The sequence below is a fragment of the Sus scrofa genome, chromosome 6 (assembly GCF_000003025.6).
Source record: "Sus scrofa isolate TJ Tabasco breed Duroc chromosome 6, Sscrofa11.1, whole genome shotgun sequence".
NCBI lineage: Eukaryota > Metazoa > Chordata > Mammalia > Artiodactyla > Suidae > Sus > Sus scrofa.
Genome location: NC_010448.4, coordinates 161822962 through 161848599, shown reverse-complemented (window position 1 = coordinate 161848599; position 25638 = coordinate 161822962). Strand labels below are relative to the sequence as shown.

The following is a 25638-nucleotide window of genomic DNA, read 5'->3' as shown; positions in this document are numbered from 1 at the left end:
AATTGTCCATGGGTCTAATGTATACATTGGCCACAGATACATGCACTGAGGGGCTGAGAACCATTTTGTTTCTCTAAGTATCTCTGGCTTCAGAATGTCCCCAGATAATCTCTCTCCTTTGAATTGGAGGAGTCGTTGGCTTATACAGTTCTTCTTAACACAGAGGCGGTCGCTCTGTGCAGATTTTTCTAGATACTAACTCCCTCTACTCTCCGCCACATCTCTACTCCAGCTGTGTTTAAGAAAAAGTATTAGTTTTCAAAATAAAAAGTATTTTATGTAGATTTCTAAGGAATTTAATCTGAATGTGCACAAAACTTAAATGCAAAGAGGTGACCCAATGCCTTAGGTCACGATATAGATACAGAATAACACTGAATAACATTATAGCTGAATCTTGGTGAGTTTGCTCACACTCTGAGCCACTAGCCAGACATTTTATAAAATCACAGTATTTACATTTACATGAATTGTGCCATTGGCTATTGTTTATGCATTTTTCAGAAGATAAGTCTGACTTAATCAGTCTACGGACAGTTTTACAAGTGATTCATTAATGTTCTTTGTCTGGAAGATGAAGATAACATATACACCATCATAGCTGGTTCTCGTCTCAGCAGATACCCATAGCTTATTATTAGGCATTTTGTCTATTTTGTCTACATTAAACATTCAGAGTTTGGGGGCTTAGAGATGGGAAAGGAATTGTTTTCCAATTGATTTTTTTTTTTATTAGAGCTGATATTTTTGCAGGGAAGCCTGAGAGCTAGCCTATGAAATCGTATTTATATTAAAATGAAAACATTTGTCTTTTTGAAATAGGCCTTTAACAAAGAAAGCTTATTGAAGGTTTGGGATTATATTTATTTATTGGCCATTTTGGAAAAGAAGACCGAATGGGAGGAGGTGTGGTTTGAAAGTTTCTTCATCTTTATAACCAGCTGAATGATCAAGCCACCCTCAGCTCTGGAGAGTTTGCTTTAAAATCTGTTAGAACCGAATACTCAGGGGTTTTAGTGGGACTGCCCCAGGATGGGCACACCAGGAAATCATTTTAGGCCCAAAATGAAGCCCTAAAGAAACATTGTAAGATATGAAGGAGGCCAGTATTTATTTAGGAGGAGAAATGTATGTGATGTCTCTAGGGAAGAAGATTAAAAACTTGGATTTCTGTGAATTTGAGAATAATGCCTAAGAGAAATTAAATTTTGATTATGCTTTTCATTTAAATGCTGGCCCTGCTATTTTAAGTATTAATGCCTCTTGTTCCCTCCAACGGCTGCTGATTTTTTAAAAGCCCTGACTACCACCACTGAGAATACTTTTGGCATGCCTGGAGTTCATTTCCAGTGAAGAAGATGCTGTTTCAAAGGAGTAATGCCTCAAGCTTACCTCATTGTTACAAATAGTCATTTGATGAGGACAGAAGCATTTAGACCAGAAACAGGGCTGTCAGTTCTGTATGAGAAGAGTGTGTGACTAGTCTGTGTGTAATTTCATTTACAGGCTTTTGGTGACGGGGTGGGAGTCATTAGAGAAATTTTAAGGGAATTTCTTGAAAGAAAGGGGTGTATAGGACTGATCTTAATTATTTGTTTACCTCCCCTCCTTTCCCATCCTCTCAATTTGGACCCTGTAGGGGTAGGGACCAAATTATTTTTGTTCCCCCAACTCCTAGAACAACGCCGTGGTCTATAATAGCATTCAATAAACTTGTCTTGAGGTGAATACACTTGTTTTTAAAGATATGCTGAAAATTTATTACCACGTAACTTCCTAGAGTAAATAGGTCTTTCAGGTTATTTGTGCATCTGCCCAAAGGTATTATTAAACTGTCAGCATGTTTTCCCTAGTTGGAATTAAATTTTTTTTTTCTAGAGTTTTCTAGTTACCTTCTAGCAGAATCGACAGAAACTTGGTACAAATGGTTTTGGGGTCATGAGTACCATCTTTGGCCAGATTCTCCTACCTAGGGGTCTTTGTAATCGTCACCTGTAATTTGGTTGGGGATGAGGGTATAGTCTCTTTTCCTGGGGTGATCATAGCTCTCAGCCCCTCCTCTGAGAGGAGGCTCCATTAATAATATGTGTCTCCTTCCCAGTTGAATCATAACCAGGAAAGTGTTGCATTTAGAAAAAAAAAATTGATCTGAAAGGACTTGAGCAAATTAAAGCCTCTTGAAAAGAAGGAGAGAGTATAGATTTTATGAGCTGATGGACAAAACTTTAAAGAAATATGAAACTGGGGGGTGGGGGTTAAGGACATTTTTAGTATCTTTCAAGGAGCAAGACAAGAAGCGAGGAATTATTCCTAAAAATAATATCTGTCCTCAGGAACACAGAACCTGCTGTGTAATTTTCTAACTTTGGGGATTTGTTTTTCAGGCTTTTGAAGAGCGGGTGAGATGCAGTAGTTGGTGCTGCTCCGCCAGGGTCTAACATAATGCACATCAGAATTTTATAAGGGTTAAGTGGGAAATGCCTACAAAGAGAATGAGGACTTTTATTTTTGTTCTCATGAATAATTTAAATCTATTTCTTTAATGGTTCAATTCAGTGACTGCCCTTGGTAAACATTAGTCTTCATGCTCTTGGGAGTGCTTGTTCCATTACATAAGGGTTAGCCTGTATACATAAATTTTCAGACGTCCTTCCAACATGGTAGAAGGAAACGCCTTTAATAGTCATTAAAATATTTAATGAAATACATACGTGTCTCGCAGAGGTACCTGAGACACGTGTGCCCTCGGTACATTCCTTCAGCATCTCTCTAAACTCTAGGCATGCTGACGTTTAGAGGGTGCTGAAAGTAGAGGGGAGAGTATTTGGAAAAGAAACATCACATGCCTGTGACCTTCTTAGGTTCTTTCCCCTTGATCCTTTCGCCTGCTCATCAAGGATGGAGGCCACCCCTCCCCCAGAAAATCAGAAGTTGAGAGCAGCGAGATGGGATCACAAGGGCCCTGCACTGGCCTGGAAGGTGATGGCTGTCCCTAGTGAGTCAGCAGCTTCCTGTAATGTAAAGTTGTAATGTTTTATTTGCCTCGTGAAGTAAGTACCAAAAATGTAAGCTAGGTTAAGCTATGTAAATGCAAGACCATATATAATTCATTGTCAGACTGCCATTTCTGTGGAAAGTACGGATGCAAGGCCATGATATGGTGTGGCTGACCGGACGGGTGAGAAGGCCGTGGTGGGACCTCTGACCTGCCTGTCTGGGGCCCAGAATAGTGATTTCCTCGGTTGTGAGGAGAGGGACCAGCCCTATAACTAACTCTAACCCAAGAGTTAGAGTTAACTAGCTCTTCCCCAAGCATGAGCACGTGAACGCCTTGTGAAAAGTGGGGGACAGGGGGAGCTATAAGGGATTCGTGAGCCAATGGAAGAAATATTAAAGGCAGCTTTATGTATTTTTTAGAACTTTAGAATGGGTCTTACTTAATGTACTTAAAGGACTCTCTGGCCATAGGATGTGCTTGCTCTCTTCTCTGACATGTGGACCCTTCAGCCATAAGTATTGGTTTTAAGGAATGAATGAATTTTGAGGGCAAGAAATGACGTGAAAAGAGTGGTTTGGGAAGGAAGGGAAGTATTTGCTCTTTAATTACGTTGCTACTCTTAGAATCAATTGTGGGATTTCAGTTTGCGACAAAGGATTGGCTTTAGGGTACCTAAAACGTTGTGTGCTTATATATTTTTCTGGGGCGAAAGAGCAAAGGCATTTACTAGGTTCCCTGCAGGGTCTGTGCCAGCCAAAGCTTCAGGCCTCCTGCTTGAATGCATGCCTCTTAAAATCTGCATTTGAAATAATATCTAAATCTGTGCCTGGCATAAGTACTCAACAAGTATTCTGTCCTCTTTTGTTATATGTGAGACAGGGGTGACATTGATAAAATTATTGGCTTGTACTTCACGGGGTTGTTAGAGGGATCTAGTAAACTATTGGACTAGCAAGGACTTTGATTCATTCAATAGCTCTTTATGTGGAACCTACCCATTCTCAGGCCCTGTCCTACCTGCAGGAGATACTATTATAAACAAAACAGGTGCGGTCTCTGTGCCATGGAGCTCAGAGTTCAGGTCGGCATTCTTTGTGAACTGTCAAGTCTCTCCTCAGAAAACTAAGGATCTAAACGTGTCTCCACACCTATATTCAAGTGCGTTTCTAGGATACGGTCACCTTCACACCCTCCCCGAGAAAAAGTAGAAGTAAACTCTCATCCAAATAACCGTGTCGACATTGTCACAAGAATACTCAAGGGAGGTGGTCTGTAGGCCTGGGCTCAAGTCCCATCTCTGCCTCTGTCTAGCACTGTGACCTTGTGCCCATCACTTCCCCTTTCTTGTCCTCAGTGTCCACATAAAAATTATGGGCTTGAGCTCTATACTCCCTAAGGTCCTCTGATACCTGTCATGGTCCCTCACTGTGAACTCAGTGAGGGCCAGCTCCTTGTCTTTGTTGTCGCTGTATTCCCAGGACCTAGCACAGAGCCTGGCACTCCAGAGCTCCATCCCTGCTCATCTAACATTCCCAGATCTAGTCATTGTGGAAATAAACCCTTTTTAAAATGCATATGACCTGGCATGTCCAGGAAGTCGGTAACAGATACCTTGGGTGGACAGTTATGAAAGATGTGACTGAACAGGTAATTGGGACCATTGGGAAGGACCCAGGATTGTGGCAACAGAGATGCTGCAAAGGGCAGAGAGTGTTGGTTGGCTCTTTGTTTGTTTGTTTGTTTAGGAAATCCTGAGAAAGAGGCTGACCCAGCCTCTGCTTCTTACCCTTCCTCCCTCCGCAGAGATAAACGACCCTGTCTGACAGTCAAGCAGCTGCAAGCCTGAGGCCTTCCCTCTTGCTTTTGTTGTATATTTTGCAGGGGGAAAAGAAAAAGTGGTGGGAGGGGTGAGGTTAATGTGTTGAGTGTGAGTAATTAGTCATTCAAACCATCGACATTTACAATGACAGGATTTGAGTGCCTGCATTATTGTGCACTGCACTAATAGTTTATCCCTGAAATTTTTTGCCTGTATAATGTTTCTTAAAATATATCACGGGAACATAAAAGATTTAATGCAGTGCTTTGTACAACCATTAGAGTTTGAAGTCAACTGAACCTCCTCAATGCTCTATCCTGGATGCTGACTGTAATTTTGTTCTTAATTGACATTCAGAAGAGGGAAGGAAGGCAAGTCAGGGGTTTGGAACCTGGTCAGCTATGAAGTTGGCTGTGAGACCCCCACTGAATTCTTCGTTAAAGTACATAGGCACACTTGAGTAACTGATATATTTATTTGCAATGAAAATTGTGCTGTTAGAATATCAAAAGCCTTAACCCAGAGAAGCAAGTGTTCTGATTTTGCTGAGGCAGCCTCTGAACTTAGTGGAAGATATGCTTCCCTACACTTACCTCTGGTCAGTTTCCCAAGTAGAGGTGGCCGGTGAATTATCTTTACGATCTATCCTGTAACCTTAAGATGCCATAGTTTCATATTCTTGGATTCAATACATTTACATCTTGGCAACTTCTCTTATTTTCCAAGCAATGTTTTTAAATCTTCTTGGTTCACTTGTGTGTCAGATTTGATTCTGACATTTTACATTTCTGATTCTTTTTTTAAGCCTGTCTTGCATCCTGGGATACGTCCTTAAGACCAGTGAGGGGTCTTATTCCACGATGTATATTAACACATTTGCAAATGTTTCTCAGCTTTAGAGCTGTACATTTTTATTGAGAAAACTCTGTGTGTGTTTTTCTCAGTTCCTTCTAAGTCCACAAGAGGATAACTGTATAGTGTGTGTGCAAAACAAAGAGAGCTCCATCTCCATGAGACAAGAATGACCCTAATTTATAGATGTGTTTGGTTGAAGTGGCTCAATACCAAACAATTGTATTTCATGCCTCCTTTTCAGAGATTTGGGCCAAGTTCGGGTTGTCTGATATGCAGATGGGGCTCAAGTGCAGGAGTCAACATAAATTAAGAAATCCACATAGGATGTAAGGAGATCCAGAAAGCTGACTGGGGAACAAAATTTCTTTGCTGCAGACTTGAGACCTCCTAGGCCTTTCTGGGGCAGGGAGCTGAGCGAGACGGTCACAGGGACAAGTGCTGGCTTTCACCACATGACATGTGAGTCAAGCATCCCGTGAACAAAAGATGAACACAGCTCTCAGGTGACCTTTAATAGTCCTGGTCGCACAGAATCTCAGCATTGCTTAGGTATGACGTACATTCTTCTTACTCCAGCATTAACCCCAGCAAAAAATGCCTCGTTTCAGATATTTTCTAGGTGTTTGTATAGGAGCCATAAGGAAGGTATCCTGAGAAGGCAGAACAGGGAAGGTGTTCTATAGATGCTGGGACTGGCTTTTTTTCCATTAAATCAAAAATGTAGTGGTTGGGCAGCTCCGAGGTTCTGCCAGCCGAGCCTCCTGAATTGGATAAATTCTGTTTTTCAAGTTCCTTATTGAGTTGGCAGTGCTGCTTGTGTTTGTTGCCTGGACACCTGACTCAGGGAAGCAGTGAGACGCCACAGCGAATGGAGGCACTGCTCAGACCCAGGAGGCCCGGAGACTGGGTAGAGCAGACACCTGCCTCCCAGCCAAGAGTCGTGCTGATGCTGTGCAACATCACCCCCGTTAGCATGACCCCCTCCCCTGGACACTTCACCGTCGTTCTTTCCTGGCCCCTCGTCTCAAGGGCAGAGCAGCTGAACAGGCTTAACTGGGTGCAGTTCCTATCAGTGCTGAGGAGAGCTTGATATAAGATTCTTCTCAGGAGCCCTCTGCTTGCTCCTTGCTGTCTGGGTCAGCCCCACGGCTCCCACAGTTGACCTGAAGCCCGAGAAAGTTCTGGTGATGTGATATGTGGAGCCACTTACATTCCCTACAGGATGGGAAAGGCTCTTAGAAGCACCCCACCTGCCTCAATCTGCCTTATTTCCCTGACTCATTTTGAGATTTCTTTCTTTTTTCTTTCTTTTGGTTTCATTTCCCATCTGTGATTATCAGAAGAAGAAACAACGAGGGTAACGCTTACCTATGTAGGGCGTGATGGGAAATAATAGTTGTGATACTTCTAGCCTCTTACGTTCTAGGCAGTTTACATATATGTAAATAACCTTGCACGATGGGCTTTATTCCAGTTTACAAAGAGGACACCGAGGCTCAGAGTACTGAAGGTCACAGAGCGAATACATAGTAGAACTAAAATTGTAAGTTAGCTGTTCCCTTGACTAAAAGCTCATTCCGTTTTCATTGTAACGCTATGCTTCAGATGAAAAAATAGGCAACAAACGAAACAAAAAAAAAAAACCCTCTCTGACTATTGATGAGGATGAGCAGCCCCTAGAACTCTCATACTTTGCTGATGGGAATGCCAGCTGGTACCACATCTTAGAAAAACTGTTGATAGTACCTACTAAAGCAGAATGCATCCTACAACCCCAAAAATAGACCCCCTAGAAATATTCCCAACAAAAATGTGTGTGTGTGTGTATGTACAGCAAAACACACTCATACAATACTCATAGCAGCATTATCTGTAATAGTTAAAAACTAGAAACTACCCAGATGCTCATCAAAGTAGAAGAGAGAAATAAAATGTGATTTTTTTCATACAATGGAATTCTCTGCAGCAGTGGAAAAGAACAGCTTACCGCTACATCTCACACCATGGATGACACCCAGACATAATGTGTGAAAAGGCATGAAAGAGTATATGTTGTATGATTCATGTATATACCATTTAAAAACCGATAAAACATAATAGTACAGAAAAGTCACACACACACCCCCACTCCCTAACACTGGGTATAGCTATTGTTTTTAACAGAGAAAAAAAAAAGACTTCTCACTTTAACTTATATTTAATTGCTAGTGAATTATGCACATTTCAGTGTTTATTGACCATTTGAAGTTTTCTTTTGTGCATTTCTAATTCACATGCTTAGCGCATTTTCCTATCAATTGTAAGAGTGTGTCTTCATCTTTGCAGATCTAATGCCTAGTACAGAACCTCACACACAGCAGTCACTCAAGAATTTGTTGACTCTCCAAAACAAACAAACAAACAAAACAAAACAAAACAGACAAGACAAATCTTTGGATTAGAATTCGGAGTAGTGATTACCTTTGGGGGTGGTATGAATGAGAGGGGTGGGGACACAAGAAAGGCTTCTGTCATGTTCTGCGTTGTGATCTGAAAGGTGGTTACTCAGGTGTGAGTTGTGTGCACTTTGTAAATATTCCTTGAGGTGTTATCCTTAAGATTTGTACACTTTACTGAATGTGCATTATACAAACATGCCTATCTCCCCCAAATTCTCTGAGCAGATAAGTGGTAATAAGCAGGGAAACTACTAGTAACCGGATATCTGCTAAGCTTTGGCTTCCTTGTCTATAAAATGTAAAGGATTTTAGAATATGCCTCACTGCTTTCTTGTGGGGAGTCCAGGAGAGAAGTCGCATCAGCTGATTGATAGGGTGACTTTACTAAGCATCAATGATTGTGGTTATCTTCCCCCCGCTATTCAGGCATTTTACATACATCCTGTCACCAGATCCTTCTTGCCACCCTGCAAGGGGGGTGGCCTTGTTTTCCTCTTTCAAATGAGGAAAACTAAGGCTCCCAGAGTTTAAGTTCCTTACTCAAGGTCACACAACTAGAGGATGGCAGAGCATGATTCCTTGTCCAAGCAGATGATGGTCAGTTGCACAGGAGATGGAAAGAAGCCACACTGTGAAGGATGAGTAAGGGATGGTGCTGGGATAGAATGGAAAAGTGGGACTGAGGGGCTGCATTTGGGGCCAGGAAAGCTAGATACAGGCCAGGACTCTGCTCCACTTTCCTGTGATGACAAAGAAGTGGCTGGATGTCTCTGGAATTCATCTCAAAGATGAAAGTTTTGAACTGAATTTTATTCCCTGAAGTGCCTTCTGGCTCTGTAGTTTCGTGATTCCCCATGTTTGTCGTACCATATGGGGCATCTTCGTGACCTGGCTCCATGAGCTTAAGCCCATTTTTCCTGTAAAACTTTATTCTAGCAGCATCTTCTTGGGAGTTTCCCTGAATCCTGCTCACCTATAAGCAGGTTTAATCGCTACGTGCCCACTGCCTACTGTAGCCCTTTGCCTGTCTGTGTCCTCTGTGGTCTCTAAGTTCCTTGTGGATCGAGACTTAGATTTCTCTCTTTATTCTCAGGCATGCTGCCTCAAACAGTTCACACATTTGTGGAGCTATTTGTCTAATTAACTATTAAATACACGGAAAGTCCTTTTTAAAATGTTATTGGAGTATAATTGACTTACAGTGTTGTGTTTCAAGTACACCGCAAAGCGAATCAGTTATACATATATCCATTCTTTTTTCCTATATAGGTTATTACAGACTATTGAGTAGATTTCCCTGGGCTATACAGTAGGTCCTTGTTAATTATGTATTTTATTTACAGTTGTGTGTATATGTTTTCCCCTCCTCCTAATTTACCCCTCCCCCCAGCGGTTCCCTCTATGGTAAACTGTTATGTGCTAGACTTAAATTGGAGACCTAGAGAGAACTTTTTCTTCCTGTTTTAAATTTTATTTGAGGTCCAGGAGAAACAGTAACAGGGTGGCTGGGAGGAAGATCATTAGATAACTTTGTAGCTCCCCAGCATGCCTTTATGAAGTCTGAAGTTTGAACAGTATTAAGCATCAGTGAAAATCTAAACCCTTCCCCTATGGAACAGTCCCACTTAATTTAATGTCATTTCACTTTATGAGATAGTTAATAAACAGGTACTGTATTTGATCTTGTGAGTGTAGCCCTCTATATTTAGCTTTTTCAGCTTTAATGGAACTATAATTTTAATCATGATTATTACTTTACATTTTAATTATAATTTGGTGTGGCTTAAGTATACATTTCTGAGAGTGATTGTGTAATGAAAACAGGAATTAGCTTTTCATTAACAAAATAATGGGAGAGTTCCCACTGCATTCTAGTCTGTGTTCAAAATCTATGGGCTGGCCTAAAAATAGCAAGGGGAGTTTAACATTTTGGTTAAAAACATGCTTCTAAATTGGCTGTGTTCACAACCCAGTTGCTTTTGCTCCATCTTGCCTTATCTTGTTCTCTTTCTTTACAAAAAATAAAATAAAATCTTGAAAGAGACTTTGTGTCATTGAGATATCAAAAGGCTTAATATTTTTATTTTCATTTAGATAATTAGCACCATGGAGCCTCAGGTGTCAAATGGCCCGACATCCAATACGAGCAATGGACCCTCCAGCAACAATAGAAACTGTCCTTCTCCCATGCAGACAGGGGCAGCCACAGATGACAGCAAAACCAACCTCATAGTCAACTATTTACCCCAGAATATGACCCAAGAGGAATTCAGGAGTCTCTTTGGGAGCATTGGTGAAATAGAATCCTGCAAACTCGTGAGAGACAAAATTACAGGTATGCTCTTCTTCAATATTCTAGGCTCGAGATTCACAGCTGCGTTATTCTGTTAGATGTGCTATCTTAGCAGATACGCATGTGTGTGGTGATGCCTTAAAGTGTCTTCAGCGTGGATCCTACATTCAGGGATGGCATGGGTACACAGTCACAAACTCACATGTGTTTGTTCTCTACATGGCACCGTATTGCAGATTGGTAGGACTGGGAAGCAGATAAGGATTTTGGAGCTTCCTCAGCTCTACTTTAGGTGAAATAATCCTTTGGTTGTATTCCCTTTTATTCTTAATCAGCCACCCCTCTTCTTTAGTTCTCAGTTCTGCCCTCTGCCCTCCCTCTACTAGTTTTTACGTTTTTATTCCTTCTCTCTCCAACATTTGGTTTGTGTGTATCCAGTGTTCTTCCGTGCACCCGAGACAGTGTTTTTTCAAGGGGGCCACTGTGGATTTGTGGAAGGCAGTCACAACTGCCACTGTGCCTCGGGGAGAAAATGGGCCCTAAGGATAACAGATTGTTCTGGAATAAAACTACTCTGCAGGAGGGAGATGCTTAATGAAGATATTTTATTTTACTTATTTGTTTGTTTTGAAGACAACTCTTAGAGAAGACAGAGATTTTTACCTTGAAAGTGAAGCAATACCATATACTTCTGTACTTGAACTTTTTGGTTCTGATTTTTTCTAACCACCTGCCATTCGTGGAGGACCTAATGTTTGCCAGACACTGACACTATACTCCTTTAGGGCTGGGGATGGGTGTAGTTTCTCTGTAATCTTTCTAAAAGTGGGAATGTTTTCTTAGAAAAATATCAGGCTATATTGTGACAGCAGTGAAGTTCCTGCTCTCAGGTGCTCCCCTCCTAAAATTATTCACACTCAGCTTTGCATATTTGTCATTTTTGAGTGTTGACTTTTGTTTCCCTCGTTCTGGACAGTTTCGTTGAAGAGCAGTTGGTCTATATAAGAAAAAGGAAGCTCTCTAATTAAAATAGGGAGATACATTATCTTGGTTTTTTAAATCAGAGAATCCAGTGTACTTGAGTGCAGGTAGCTATATATAACTCCAGTTCAAATTCACTTGTAAATTTGTCACCCATATATATGTATTTTGCAAAATGATAAAACTTAACTGATGAAAATGTGTCACAGAACCCTCCAAACGTAATTTCCTCCTCTGTAAAACTGGAAAATAATATTTATGTCAGGGGGCTTATTGTGAGGATTAAATGAGAGATGGGAGATACACTGCCTAGCACAAAGCCTATTGCATAGCAGTCTCTCAGTAATTTGAGGGAGGGGGGTGTTGTTATTATTATAGGTACAGTTAGTTTCAAGGAGAGTAGCTAGAAAGAGAAATTTTATCAAGGTCCCCAAATAGGACCAGGGCTCTGATGGTCTTATTCCAGAGCCCTGGATCATCCATCATTTAGCAGAATTGCCTGTGCTCTCAGAAAGCCAATGTTTAGATTCCTGAATAATCTTTATATAATAGGATGATAATTCAAACCAAATTAAAACCAGTTAACCATATGATTCTTCCTCCCACTCTTGTATAGAAAATATATTTTTGGTGTAGCCTTACCTTCTAAATAGGGACTCTGCCAGCTATATTAGTGAATAATATTAATCACCTTTTCAAAAGAGTTCCTTGAGAACTATAGTGAGATTTTTGAGAAGTACTGATTCATAGTGTTGTTCCTTGTTTTCTAAAGACACGTGTTTAAACAAGCAGATTCCTTTACTGAAAGAATGCTAATTTGGTAGTTCACCGAGTGGATTTGAATAGGAGTGACAGCTTCAAAGACAGCCTTTAATTTGGTATACAAAACCAAAATTGTCAACTTTGGTTTGTTTAGCACCCTCTCCAGCACAAGCAGAGACATACAGTAGCATCTGAGCTTAAAGAAGAAGCTTATGGGTTGAGAGCAGAAGTACAATTCAGGCATACATTTATAATTACACATTTTTTAAATTCGGGGGAAAAAAAGAATCTTATTTGCAGAGAACTTGCAAGAACGAGGCAGGGAAATATAGAGAGACCAGAGATATTTGCCCTCATTTGGTAGCAGTGTTTAATAAAAGTAGAACTTGTGGTTGTAAAGAGTGCTTATTAAATTCTTCATTTACACTACCTAATTAATTCTAGCATTTTAAATTAACAGTGAAACTGGTCCCTGCTGTACCATTCCATAGATGCAGCATATTTCCTCCATCCACCCGTTGTTCAGGTTTAATTGGCTATGCTAAAAGTCAGAGAAGGAGGGAGAGAGAGGGCTGTGGGGATTGCTCTAATGGAAGACCCTCTGAGGCCTACATTTGGGGTAAGTGGTAACGCAGGCCGGGAGAGGCGAGCTTTCACGCCAGGCAAGTTGAAAGGCTGCTGCTGGTGGTTCAGAAGTCAGGGTAAATGACATCATAGGTATTTTTGCTGCCCTGATTTTTAACATCCCAGCCCCCTTTCCTCCAACACCTCCTACAGATCTCAATGCATCTCGATCCTGTGAAGTTTACAAGGAGTTCTAAATATCCAGTGGGAGGGTTAGGGGTGGGAAGTGGCAAAGAGGTAAGAATTCAAGATTAAGATTTTTCTAGCCTGAACCACTCCCTAAGAGAATGTAAAGGATTTCCTTAGACGGTTCTGGCTGGCTTCTGCAATTGAGAAAGAGAGAGAGAGAAAGGAGGGAGGGAGGAAAGAAGGGGAGAAAGAGAAGCTGTTAGCTGTGTTGCCGGGTGGGCTGGCTTCGCTCTTGGCTGTGGATTGTCAATGAATTCTCCGTCTGAATTTGGGCACGGATTTAAGTGTTGTGGTGCTAAGGACATAATTGCTATGATCGCAAGTATTTACTCTTTGCCAAGTACTTGCTCCGCAGTGGACATACTCATTTCCTTTAACACGGAAAACAGCCTCCATTTTCTTAGACGAAGGCACTGAAGCTTAGTGAAATTAAGTTATTAGCACAGGCAGCACAGTTATTAGCAGGTGGTGGAGCCGAGATTCACCCGCATCATGATCTTTCCAAAAGCACGAGCTCACGTGGCAGCACGCGGAAGCGTGTGCAGGGTGCCCCTGCCTGTGTTCCCTGAAGATCCCTGCTCACCCTCACTGCTTAACCTGATGAAACACTGTGTTCCTCTGAGCAGCAGTTGCTGGCCACCCTCTGCAGAGTGTACCTAATGCACCATGGCTTAAAACAAGACTTCTGTGTATAACGGGAGGCAAAGATAACAATATTTATCATCCTCTGGGGATATAACTCAGCCCTCAGTGTAGAGCCAAATTTACTGAAAGTGCCAGGTTTAAGATTCCCTTACAGTGCTTTTGGACATCTCTGTTACTTATCTTCCTGGAGATAGTAGATTTTCTTTTTCCAATTGGGAAAGAACGCTTAGCAGGATAATCTAGGTACCGGGGAGAGACAACATGTGTCCCAAGCTACTTCTGCATGCAGCTGTGGACATGACTTTGGAAGCTATGTCCTGTATTTCCCTCCTCCAGCCCGCTGCAGCCTCTGCTGCTGGAGAGGAAGGCCCGCAAGAATTCGTGCAACCAAGGACCTCAGGCAGTAAACACCAAATCGCTTGTAGAAATTCCATTATTCCCCTGAACTGCAGATAATTGATTTAGTTTCCTATTTTTTTATTTCGTTGCATTTTTGTTTTTCACGCTTTGGGATTGCATCTCTGGATCCACATTCCTAGATGATAAGTATTTTAGGGGAGGAAACATATGGCTTAACCAAGATAGAGTTAGGTGGCTCAGGGTATGTCTCGAAGCCAGCACAGCTGGAATGCTAAATTGCATTTTTATAATTGTCTCTCTTGTTATCACCCTTCTTCAAAAGGAATAGAGAAAGGGAGCGGGGGGAGTAACAAAGAAAAATCCCCAGAAATAAATCAGTGTACAACAAATAGTTTTAATCTGCCTGTCTAGATTGTGTGATTATTTGCATCATGGTGATAAAAAAGAATTATATTTCTACTTGATGTCACTCTCCATGTATCCATGGCATGTAGTTTTTTTAAGAGTACTTTTCTATCCATTTCAGGCAAGTGAGACCTCTGAGGGGAGCGTTTCAAGGACAGGGCGGTCCAAATTGAACATTATTGATTATAAAACTGAATGTATGGAGTGACTGGCATATGGAATTAACTATATGGGCTGTGGAGGGTTGAGAAAGGGTGGGGTCTGTTAACTGGAGCTATTGTGGGTGGGGAGGTGGGGGCGGTGAAAGATGGGGTTAAGATTTAGGTAGACAGAAGAAAAAGTGAAGGATTGGAGCTAAAATTCCAGTCTAAGAACAAAAGCCTTTTTTATTCCTCTGTGCTTTGAACAAAGGAAGGAGAGCTGGGACGGGCCTCTTTGGAAGCAGCAGCCATACATTGAAGCAGCATTGCCGAGGGAAGTTAGGCATATGGGAGCGCTGTTAGAGTTGCACCCAGCGGATAGAGACAACAGCTCCTGACCTCTACCTCGAACCTTGTGTTACGAAGGAAGGATTTCTTCCTTCGTAACACAAGTCTTTGACTTAATGAATATTATCACTCACTGGGAAAAGCAGAATAAGACAGAAACAACGAGGAGTTCCCATCGTGGCGCAGTGGTTAACGAATCTGACCAGGAACCACGAGGTTGCGGGTTCGATCCCTGGCCTTGCTCAGTGGGTTAAGGATCTGGCATTGCCGTGAGCTGTGGTGTAGGTCGCAGACGAGACTCAGTTCCTGCATTGCTGTGGTGTAGGCTGGCAGCTGGCCGGTGGCTGCAGCTCTCATTGGACCCCTAGCCTGGAACCTCCATATGCTGCTGGTGCTGCCCTAGCAAAAGACCAAAAAAAAAAAAAAAAAAAAAAGGAGACGCTTCACTTACTGGGGACATCAGGGTGCATTCTTTACCACAGCCTTTGTATGTAGAATCACATCTCTAATTAAAGGAACCAGGTCAATTTTGATTTGGTGACATTGGGTAACTTCTGTTCTTTCTCGGATTCAAGAAAATGCTACTAATCCTGTATGTCCCTCTCAGGAGGTTAGATGTGGGGCACAAACTAAGGCAGTGTTGGGGGTGCAGATGGGGGGATGGTGTCTGTTGAGCAAAGAGCCAGGAGGCCGCAGGCGGGATACAGTGTCTTGGGTTGAAGAGGGGGAGGAGAGCGGGATTGTGGGCTGCCTTAGGTTACCTCATAGACTTACAGGGGAATTGGACTAATAGGGCCACTATGGGAATTTCATTGTTCTGCTTCTAGGGTAACTTTATAAACAATAAAAGACTCTGAAAAAATTCTAAAACATGAAAGTGCTTTGAATTCACTTCTGAAATGTGAGTTCAGCCTTAGGGTAATTTTATTGGTATAATTTTTTACAGCACCCAGCAAAGATGAATGAAAATAATAGCAGCAGGTTTTGTTATGTTTTTGTGTGCCTTCTGTGTGTTCTGAGCCCTGTATTAAAAGCTTTAAATGTAGTTGTTCATTTAAATAGTAAATTGGGACTTCTTAGAGATTCATAATCATAGCCAGTGTTTATTGAGACCTTACTGTGTGCTAAGCATTGTGCTGAGACCAGGAAATGGAGTTTCAGGTAATCCCCAAGACAGTCATTTTGCCGTTAAAGAAATTTGGACCTAGGAACAGTTGAGTCATTTGCTCAAGGTGACTTAGCTTCTGAGTAGGAGAGCTGGAACTTGAACTCTTGGCTGTCTGACTAATTGTGAGTTGTCCCATTATAATTTATCTCTGGCAGTTTCCCTAAAAATACTAAACTGACTTCTCCCCTTTGCAAACCAACTCAGCTATGTTAACTAGGGAATGAAAACTTTTAGTACAGAGAAAACACAAGTAGAGTTCAAAATCTTTTGTTTTAGAAAATAGCATGCTTTGCATTAAAAATAAATAAATGAATACCAATGTTTTAACATTAAATAGGAGACTGCTTACCTGAACAAGGAAAAATAGACTTGGAGTAGTTTCCACCTTGAGATTCTCTCTTCACAATGTTTGCCTTTTCTTTATCATGCAAGCACTGAATTGAAATGGATGCTGCCTTAAGTTTAAGCACAGTTAAAACCCAGCCTCAATTATGCATATCCAAGAAAATCCCAAGATATTGATTAGCTAAATGAACTTTTCTACATGCACATCAGAGAGATATTCGTTAGTGGTGGGAAGGGTAGAGAAAACAGTAGCATTTATCAGCATATTTTGCTGCTGATTTTGAAAATGTGCTTGGTACAGGGCAGTGTGCCTCCTGAATTCAGAGGAAAATTTTATTTGCATCTGCTATTTTATTTATCACCTCCCTGCATGTTCCACGAAGAAGAATAAAAAAATTCTGAGTTGTTGATTTGGGGAGGGGGTGTTGATTGTTGTTGGGGGTGAACAGAAATTTTTAGGTATGGAGACTATTTGACAGACAAAGGGGGTTACAAAACAGGAGAAGGGTCTGCCTTATTAAGGGGAACTTGAAGAACGTCAGAACATGAAATGCAAACAGTAAACCGTATAATCATTGTGCCTCTTGCACACACATCAAGGGTGATCCGAGATCTCCCATCCTTTCTAATTAGGACGGGTTGGCAATTGAGTGGAGCTGTGAGGTTTAGCGTTTGTCCACTTACATTCTACTTCTTTCAACACAATTTGCCCCCCAGGATGGCAGTAGTCAGGGTTATAGACCAGACATGGTTTCCTTTTGCCCCCCCACCCCCAGCTATCTTTCCCTTCATCCTCCCTTCCAAATCAGACGGTTCTGCCCTGCTTCCGAACTCAGATAACCATAGGAAAGTGTTCTCCTATCCCAGGAGAGATGTCTCAAAGGATTTTTACCTAGGATGTGGATCAGGCCTGGGTATTTTAAGGATTTTCTATTTCTGCACTTCAGCTGACTATTTGGTTCTTAAGACCAATTCCCTGTTCGCCGAGCCACCCCTCCTTCCCCAACACATACACACACACCCCCACACACACACTCACTCACTCGTTCCCCCCTTCTCTGTAGAATGACCTGGTTGATTGAGACTAAGAACTAAGCAGGAAGGTAATGTCAAACTGAAATTTCCACACATTATCTAAAAATGTAATTCATCAGCTTCAGGGTAGGAGGAAAGTGCTTTCTGAAATGTGTTAATGGGAAATTCATTTTTTCTTGCCTTCTACGAGCTGTAGAAGTGGTGATTTCTTTTTCAGTCTGCCCCCACCTGCCCCCATTCCACATTTCCCTTTCTGCTCTTAACCGATGAACTCTGTTATCTGTCTTTTATTCCTTGCCAGAACTAAAGATCTTTAAGTTGCCTTTTGTTTTTTTTTCTACACTCCCAAAATTGAACTTTGATGAGAGAAGATATTTCTAGTTTGAGCAGATAAAATTCAGATAGAGACCATATATTTGTATAAGGCTTTTACATTTGTAAAACATTTTCAATCAGCCAACTGTATTTATTTAGTGTGTTCTCTCTGACCAAATAAATGTTATTTCCTTTCCATCTCTTCTCTTAGATTCTGTATCAGGGTTAGTGAAGACGCTAAAGAGAGTAAGATATAGTTTGTGCCCACATGTTGCTGCTAGCAGGGCCAATGAGTGTCAGGGAAGCCAGGACAAATTACAGGGCCCTACAGCAGCCTGCAGGTCTGGGAGGGGCTGGGAGCCTGCTTATGAGATGCAAAGATGGTGCCACCTTTGCTGTTTTGTAGGGAATTTTTGTTTTGTTTTGCTTTTCACCCAAGCCCAAACTCAACTTTCCTGACCCTAACCCTTAATTTCTTTGAAAAGATAGCACAAAAAGATTCATAACAGTACAATGAAGTTGAAGGTTTGATGCAATGCCTGCTGTGTGTCAGCTACAGTGCTAGGCATGCCGTATATGCTTTCTCATTGAAACTTTGCACAAGTTATGCGTGGTCCCTGGTACTGTCCCCATTTGACAGATAAGGAAGCCAAGGCTTAGAATCAGTTAACTCAGGAGTGCAAAGCCTATGGCCTTTCTATTATCACTCTGCCTCTGCTGACTGAAAGTGAAGAAAGCATCTTTTATGGGTGTCCAGAAGAGAAAAAGATCACTGTGGGCTGGGATTCTCAGAGCAAGTATCAAATAAGAATGAGCCTTGAACTTGGTAGAGAGTAGACCGTAGGAAATTAGTACACACAGCGCAGCTAAGCCAAGCCTTAGAAACATCAAGGGATGGTGAATAAAATAGTCAGGACTACTCTGTGGTAAAGTTAATATCCCCTTTTTGTTGATGAATTAAGTTCAGAGAGGTTAAGAAATTTGTCCAAGGTCACAGCTGTTAAGTGCTGGAGCTGAGATTTGAACCCCAGTCTGTCAGACCCCAAAGTCTGTGTTCCTTCTACTTTGCTAGTAAATAACCCAACCTAACACAGAAGGAGGTGGACAAGCTGGAGACCCCATGGTGTCTGTGACGTGAGAATCATTGTTTTTCTCGCTGAGGTTAGGGCCATGTTCTCTCAGTGATTCTCTTGCCATCTACTTCAGTTTCTGGCTGATTTATGTTTGCTTTTCTGCTTGGTCCTTGTTTTGTAGTTCGATGCCTGGTGATACAAGGCCCCATTTAAACTAAGTGGATACAGCTAATTAGGGTAATTACTCTAACTCCTATGGCCAATAATGGAATTTCTCATCACAAATATCAAATCAGATTAAATTATTTTATTGGTAGTATGAGCACATAAAATGTATTCTTAATAATCCCTGATGTTTGCTTTTCATGTTTATTTTCAAAGGCTTTTTATATTCAGTACTTCCTCTGACCCTACTGAGGTAGCCAATGTCTCTGCTTTACAGATGAGGCCAGTGTTCCCCGAAGAAGAAGCACTAGGCTTCTTATTTTCCTTTCTCTGTCTTCCTTTCTTCTTTTCTTTGCTTATTTCCTGTTCTTCCTCCTTTTTCTGCCTTCTTATTTATATATGCCATTTGATCCAAAGGGGATTTGAATTGGCTTATGAGATGAAAAAGAGCTAAAATAAAATAGGCGTAGATATATATTTTTTTAAAGGTAGAAGGCGGAGTTCCCATCGTGGCGCAGTGGTTAACAAATCCGACTAGGAACCATGAGGTTGCGGGTTCGATCCCTGCCCTTGCTCAGTGGGTTAAGGATCCAGCGTTGCCATGAGCTGTGGTGCAGGTTGCAAACAAGGCTCGGATCCCGAGTTGCTGTGGCTCTGGTGTAGGCCAGTGGCTGCAGCTCCGATTGGACCCCTAGCCTGGGAACCTCCACATGCCGCAGGAGCGGCCCTAGAAAAGGCAAAAAGACAAAAAAATAAATAAATTAAAAAAAAAAAAAAGGTAGAAGGGAAATGGGTGTAGAATGGCAAAAGGAGGCCAGAAAGAAAATCTGCAGATTAAATGTGGCAGAGTAACTTGTCTGAGAAGTGACAGAGACCCCCCCAGCCACCTCGTCTGAGTTTTCTTTACACCGAGGAAATATGGACGGTGACAACCTGGGTCCCATTCCCAGGTGTTACCGAGGGTCCCAGCCCTGCCCCTTCCACCCACACTCATTAGAGCCTCTAGTTGTGGAGACCATTGCCAGCTATACGCAGGGTAGAATATGAGGCCTGAAATCACACACACGGGGTTTTCCTGTTTTCAAGTTAAATCCGTGTCGGATTGATCCATTGTTTTTTTATGACCAGCAGCCACACAGAGAGGCTACCTGAGCAGAGTCCCTGTTGTCATTCACATAGGGTGTAGACAGTGCACCAGAGGAGATGTCCTGAAGCGAGCTTCCCTGCTTGCTGCTCTGAACTGAGGTGTTGGTGGCTTCTGAGTCGCTGCTGTCCTCCCCCTCCTGCTGACACCTAAGGGTGGGTACATAGGAACATCGGTCCTCTGCTTCCACCTCTCTGGGAATGATTCCTACTGAATTCTGGCAAGTTTCCCGTTGTCCAGGACCCTGAGCTGGACACCAAACAGGAAAAACCAGTGTCACTCACGTCCTGGTCCTGACCCTGAAAACTGCAACTAGTCCTCGGCTACTTTTTCTTTTCCCAGTACCCCTCACCCACCAGTCAGTGGACCATCCCCAGTGATACAGACCACCCTTTAAGTACAAAAGAAATGAGAACTACCCAAGGGCTCTCCACTCTCCAACACACACACACACACACACACACACACACAAACTAAACTTCCTGGTCAAAAATGCCAGATGCAAGCATAAATTGGCACAATATTGAAAATCAACTATACTTTAAAAAAATTTAAATACCAGATTCAATTCATTGGACTAATCAGAAGTGAGATAGATGTCAATCAAAGCCCTGCACCAAAACCCTACACACACACTTACTAGATGTGGGCGTGGCCTTGCAGAAGTCACTTTATTCACTTAAATCTCCATCTTCTCAATATACAGTAAAAAGATAAATCATTACCCTAACTTCTTTGAATGGTACTTGTAAGTTCAAAGCTGGTGACACAAAAAGACACTTGTAAACAAAAGCAACCTATAAATAGGAGGGGCCCCTTCTATCTCATAACTCCTTCCCTCTTCTTTCCAAGGGTTCTACCGCTAGGCCAACAGACAGATAAAGGGAGAGGAGTGGGAAACTGCTCAGTATGTAATTCCAAGGAGCAAGTAGGAAACAGCATATGAGAATGCAGGAGAATAGAAGGGAGACTTAGATTTTTTTAAATACTGCTAGATGCCAGTCCCTTTATGTCATTTCATCCTGATATTGCCTCCAAGAGGTAATGGTGGCCCCATTCTTTTAGGTGAGGAAACCCAGGCTCATGGAGTTAAAAATGACTGACCCGCGGTCACTCAGTTGACAAGTGGCCAAGCTGTCTGGGTACCTGTGTCTGTCTAACCACATGGGCTGCCAGCTGGGACAGGAGACCTTCTCAGAGGGCCCCCTGCGTTCTGCTGTTTCATCCTGAGTTGTGGACATGGCTGTGTAGGATGTATTCCAATAAGCCTCAGAAAGAGCTACAATAATAACGCATAGCAGTTTGGTTCTGGAAGATTGTAAGTGAAAGTAGTTCATTATTTGAAAATGTCAGGATGGTTTCTGAGGTTGTTTTAAAAATCAGGCCACTTTTATGAGTGGCAACATGGTGAAATGCAAAGAGCCACCAAGTTTTTGTTCTAGCTGTAGCTCTGGGACTTGCTGTGGATTGAGCCATTCTGTGCCTCAGGTTGTTGTGCGTAAAACGGGGATAATACTGGCTTTTTCCACCTTACTGTGTGTTGTAATATCAGATGAGCTGCTAACGTGTTGGTAAATCATCAAAGTGCTGCACCAATTCAGGATATTAATGTGGTCTCCTGGAAGATAGGACATTGTAAGCAGGGGATTTATGAGGGTAAAGTAAATACGAGACCCCTCTGATAAGCTGGCTTTGCTTTCTAGTCTGCCTTCCAGATGTTTTGTACAGTTATCTACATACATCTCAACAAAAGCTGATTATCTCTCTCAGACATCAGTGTGTAACCGTTATTAATGCTCAAGCTGATCAAATTACAATGCCACAGATCCTACTTGTGCTTTAATATTAGATTTTGGATTCCGGTCTATAATGAATGATTTTTCTCTATGCATTGGAAAAATTGGTTAGCAGAGTTCATAAGAAAGTTTAATTAGCAGGCTGTTTGTGAAAATAGCGGCTGTGAGTCATCGTTCAGAATGAACTAGCATTTCTCAGGGTTGAATTTGTTCTTCTGTTCCTTGAGAAACCAGATAGGATCTTTGTGTTTGGGAAGCTGGTGTCTGCATGCTGCCCACTTGAACTGCATCGTGTAATAAACTAATGACAAAAACAGCAGATCTTAAAAGCCAGAGAGGAAGAGGAGGTGTAGGCTGTTAGTATATTTGTGTATGTGTCTCTTAGTCTTCCAGGGGAAGATCATGGACCTGCTCTAATCCAGGATTGTGTGAGGCAGGGTAGCCTAGTGATTAGAGCTAGCTGCCTGTGTTGGCATCCCAACCTCACCACAAATTCCTATTTTCTCTGTGCCTCAGTTTTCTCGTTTGTGAAGTAGAGATACCGATAGGATTATTGTGAGCATCTGTGTATGTGAAGCACTCAGAACTGCATCTGACATATAGGATATAATTCTCACAGCAGTTCTGTGAGATGTACTTATTTTGCTTGCTTTCTTTTTTTTTTTCCCCTAGGGCCGCACCCACAGCATGTGAAAGTTCCCAGGCTAGGGGACAAATCTGAACTACAGCTGCCAGCCACAGCCACAGCGACACCAGATCTGAGCCATGTCTACAACAAACACCACAGCTCACAGCAACGCCGGATCCTTAACCCACTGAACCACTGAGCCAGGCCAGGGATTAAACCTGCATCCTCCTGGATACTAGTCAGATTCGTTACCCCTAAGCCACAACGGGAACTCCCTAGATATAGATATTATTTGCCCTATTTAACAGGTGAGGAAACAGGCTCAGAAAGGTTAAGTAATTTGTCCTAGGTCACACAGCTTCGAAGTGGCAGAGCAAATTTGAACCCGTGTTTGTTTGACTCCAGAGCTTCTGTATTTTTACCTACAGTGCTATACTGGGTTGTAGGCCTAGTGAATTAAGTATAGGTGGTGTTCACATGTGTGCCTTAAGTATGTACCCATGAGTGTATGTTCTGTTCCTGCTTGGGTGCCCACACAGCCACACATAATTGGGTTTTGTTTTTCCCTTGGATCTTTGGTTCTCCCAGTGAAACTCCTCGAGCCTATTTCATGCTGCCTGCTGATACATAGTGAGCTAGAAGCAGGCTTGTACAACGTGTACTGACATGGAAATGCGTACGCAGATGTCTGATGCCCCTCCCCACTGTGCATTTCTATGTCTAGATTATTCCCAAAGCAAGTCTGTGTGTCTGTGTGATGTCTTCTGAGAAACAGAATCACGGACTGTCACAGTGAAAAGACACCTTAGAGTATTTCTGGCTTGGTCTCCTTGTTTTCTGCTGGCCTCGCTGATATCACAGGAACTGTACCTCAGAGTTGAGGCCTGCACTCCCCACCTTAAGGAATTATATCTTAAGATAGGATCAGTCCTGTTTCAAATGGTCATGTTTATTTGGGAGTCCCATCAAAAAGCCTTTCCCAAAGATATTGAATATGTTTTTAAAACTGGGTTCTGCGACCACCTGAGTTTGGGAAACTGAAGTGAACCAAGTTAGAAAGGGTTTATTTTATTTTATTTTTTTAATCACTGCTTCTCTGAGTCTGTGCTAATGTGTGTTCTAAATCTTAAGAAGAAGGGTATAATACGTAGCATTCCCCAAAGAAGCTTTTCTTCTCCAGCATTTTGTGGACTGTACCTTCTAGGCTGGGGGAGAAGCGGAGTTCCATGAGGAATAAGTTTTCAGGTAGAAGACAGGAATACAGTTGGAGTTAGTTACTACCTGATAGCTTCATTTTTTTGTTACAAAAGAGACAGGGTTGTCTACTGCACGTGGGTGGGCAGGTGGAGGCCTTGATGTCCCAGGAAAGTCTTACGGACTTCCAAGAGGGACAGAAAATGGTGCCACATGCATCCATCTCTCTAGCACTAGCACAGACCCACCACATCTTAGGCATGTGAAAATTATTGAGCACCGAGTGTGTTCTGGGCATGATTTAAATTGTAGAAGAGTTCTGTTGTGCCAACTAGTGTCCATGAGGATGCAGATTTGATTCCTGGCCCGCTCAGTGGGTTAAGGATCTGGTGTTGCCATGAACTGTGGTGTAGGCTGAAGACGTGGCTCAGATCCCACGTGGCTGTGGCTGTGGGGGCGGCCAGCAGCTGAACTCGGATTCGACCCCTAGCCTGGGAACTTCATTTGCCACAGGTGTGGCCCTGAAATAAAAAAATAAATTGTGGATTCACATGGTCTCCTGATTGTCAGGGGGACATTTCATTTTCCATCACCCGAAAGAGCTGAACCATTAGAATGTGTTTACATTCTGTGATTCTCACACACATCCCAGGCACACCTTCATTTTCACCTCTCCCAGGTATTTGACTTGGTGTAATGAGGCTGGTCATGCTTGGTGTAGCCATTCCCTGGAAAACCCTTAGCTTTAAAAATAATAATAATGATAATAATAATAATAATAATGAGAAGATGGCTTCCCTCCTAAATTTTTACTCTGCAGACCCATTTCTGAGTTTTCTTCCTTCCTTCCTTCCTTCCTTCCTTCCTTCCTTCCTTCCTTATGTCTTTATTTTGTCTTATTTCGTTAAAGCTGAATGGTGAAGAAAAGGGAAAATATACTTTTGATTCTTATTTATTTTCTTTTTCATGCATCTGGGGACTTTCTTTCTTTCGTAACATTTGTTGGAACTGAACTGAACTAGTCATGAGCTTTCTGATGGTACTTCAGTATCAGTGAACTCCTTGACCACGGGGACAGGAAGTTCCACACAGCCATTTGTGGCGAGTCCAAGGCCAGAGAACCCCAGATCCTTAGTTCAGAAAAGACACGCTGACAAAGGTTTTCAGACAGAGTTCTTCTCCAACACATATTTGACATCCTGACGTATCTCTGCCCGGACAATTTGTTTACCTCGCGTCCTTCATTCAGAGCTATGAATTTTCTTTTACTTCAAACACAGGAAATTTTAAAAGATTTATATTCAGTTAATATTTATGAAGCATCTTCCCTGTGCCAAGTCTTATCACATAGTTTATCTCAATTAATTTAAATCCCAACATGATATCAGGAGCCTTCACTTGCCCTCTATAAGCATAGTGTCTGGAGTTCCTGCCATGGTGCAATGACTTAAGAAGCTGATGGAGGAGTTCCCATCGTGGCGCAGTGGTTAACGAATCCGACTAGGAACCATGAGGTTGCGGGTTCGGTCCCTGTGCTTGCTCAGTGGGTTAAGGATCCGGCGTTGCCGTGAGCTGTGGTGTGGGTCGCAGACTCGGCTCGGATCCCGCGTTGTTGTGGCTCTGGCGTAGGCGGGGGGCTACAGCTCCGATTCGACCTCTAGCCTGGGAACCTCCATATGCCGTGGGAGCAGCCCAAAGAAATAGCAAAAAAGACAAAAAAAAAAAAAAAGAAGCTGATGGAACATGTAATGTGAGAAAAAAGAATGTATACATGCAAGTGTAACTGGGTCACCGTGCTGTACAGTAGAAATATATATATATGTGTATATATGATTAAAAAAAGCATTTAAAAAGTGAAATAAAATGAGAATGATAAAAGAAAGAATCTGACTGCAGTGGCTCTGGTGGCTGCAGAGGT

General features: G+C 42.2%; 1 long non-coding RNA gene across 12 annotated transcripts in view; it reads left to right on the top strand.

Annotated features, from left to right (window-relative positions):
• The window catches only part of ELAVL4, a 144808-nt gene that overhangs the window by 80354 nt on the left and 38816 nt on the right, over positions 1 to 25638 (top strand). For all 12 annotated transcript variants that reach the window (XR_002345501.1, XR_002345497.1, XR_002345499.1 and 9 more), the window contains exon 2: positions 10205 to 10445. This is a non-coding gene — a long non-coding RNA (ELAV like RNA binding protein 4). The remainder of the gene's footprint in view (positions 1 to 10204; positions 10446 to 25638) is intronic.